At 47.5% G+C, this 2,080-nt stretch overlaps 1 pseudogene; it reads left to right on the forward strand.

The window, feature by feature from the left end:
* The first annotated feature begins 503 nt into the window (after positions 1 to 503).
* LOC138842839 (ferritin light chain pseudogene) lies at positions 504 to 1,773 on the forward strand (annotated as a pseudogene).
* Positions 1,774 to 2,080: the final 307 nt, after the last annotated feature.

Here is a 2,080-nt window from a genome sequence, read left to right on the forward strand (position 1 = left end):
CAGAAGGCCTCATTGAGATGAACAGTGACATTTGAGCAAAGACTTGAAGAGGGAGCAAGCCATGTGCATAGCCTTGATTACAAACCAGATAAGGACAGTAGGCTAAGAGAAAATTACAAGCCAATCTCAGTCATGAAAATGGACACAAAAAGCTGAACAACCCAAACACAGCAATGTGCTTAAAAAGTTAGTACATCGTGATCAACTTGGGTTTGTCACAGGAATGTAGATTTGGTTTAACATTAGGAGATGATATACATTTTTTTCACTACATTAAGAAATTTAAAAGATTGTTTCAATAGATACAGAAAAGAATTTAATAAAATGCAACACTTATTCATGATTTAAAAAAATAATAAAACAAACTAGCAAACAAAAAACTCTTAGAAAACTAAAAATAGAAGTTAAGCTTTCAAAAAGGGCAACTACCAAAATCACACACAGGGTATATGTTACCGAACCAGGTTTGTCTCACCTGACGCCCAGCAAGATGAAACACTGAGATGCCGAGGTTTGCAGCAAAGAGGGTATTTATTCAGAAGACAGCCAAGCGAGGAGACAGGAGAACCAATCTGAGCTCTGCCTCCCAAGGCAAGGGGCTCGGGGTATTTATGGGATAAAGAATAAAGAAGAAGGGCGGTCCAAGGCCTGGGGAGTGCGGGGAAAGGTGATTGGAAAAAGGTGTGGTAACTGACATTCTGAGCAGGTTTAACTAGGCTCCAGGCCTCTGCATGTTCTGAGGGTAGAGTTTTTAGCCCTTTGATGTCAAAAGATCAGCAAGCAGACACTCTGGAATGCCCAGCTGAAGGGTGGGTGGTCCTATCCAGACTTACCCAGCTCAGCTCAAACTATAGCAACTGACTCCAAGTTCCTGGAAAACAACTTGGGCAAACACCTTATTGTCTAGGCTAAGTGCAGCCTGGAGGTCAGGCAAATCTTAAAACGACCTTGATTAGTGACGGCAGGTGAAATGGATTTAACGCACGGTTTCAGTATCATCACTGTTAATAGAAACTTTAGAAACATGCCCTTTAAAATTAGGAAAAATGTCTAGTATCCATGCTTTTATTCATCTTCGTACTAAAAATCCTAATCAGTGCAGGCAGAAAATGAAAAAAAGCCTATGAACTACAAAGACACGAGAATGTCATTATTTACAGATGATATTATTATAAGATCCCAGACTCTACAAACTATTGGAAGTAATAAAAGTGTTTAGCAAGTTGCCGGAGAGAAGAAGACCCAGGTCCCTGCTTCCGGGTCCATCCTCTCAACACACTTTACGGGGAAGTCCTCCTCACTGCTGACTCACCGTGACCCCCCATCCAGCAGAGTTCTTCCACCGAGGTGGAGGCCGCCGTCAGCCGGCTGATCAACCTGCACCTCGGGCCTCGTCCACTTACCTCTCTCTGAGCTTCTACTTCGAAGGCGTGGGGCGTGGGCCGCTTCTTCCGGGAGCTGTCTATGGAGAAGCGCAAGGGCGCCCAGCGCTGTCCCCGGAGGAGTGGGGCGCCAGCGTGGGCGCCACGGAGGCCGCCACGGCCCTGGAGAGGAGCCTGGACCGGGCGCTCTTGGATCTGCAGGCCCTGGGTTCTGCGAGCGCAGGCGCCCAGCTCTGCGAGCTCCTGGAGAGCCACTTCCTGAGGGAGGAGCTCATCAAGAAGCTCCTCAAGAAGAAGGGCGTGCACCTGACAGACCTGCGCAGTCTGGCCGGACCCCCAGGCCGAACTGGGCGAGTATCTCTTCGAAAGGCTCTCCTGTCAGCGCAACTAGGAGCCTCCAGAGCCCGGCGGCCTCTGCGAGACCCCCCTGCCTTCCCCCGCCTCGAGATCTCTGCCCGAGCCCCTTCCTCCAGCCAGGAGGCAACCTTTTTTAACCACCCTGAACCCTTCACCCAAGCCGTGGTACCACATGGAAATAAAAAAGTTCTTTTTGCAGAGGAAAAATAAGCTAGGCTAAGAAGAAAACATAAGTGTCTGAATAGCATGAATGATTTGTAGTCTAATTCTGTAGATTTTCTAAAGAAATGGTTCCTAATTTATGTGTATCACCTGGGTACGCTGAGTGCAGTGTATCTGAT

Source organism: Globicephala melas, chromosome 10, assembly GCF_963455315.2.
Source record: "Globicephala melas chromosome 10, mGloMel1.2, whole genome shotgun sequence".
In the NCBI taxonomy this organism is placed as follows: domain Eukaryota; kingdom Metazoa; phylum Chordata; class Mammalia; order Artiodactyla; family Delphinidae; genus Globicephala; species Globicephala melas.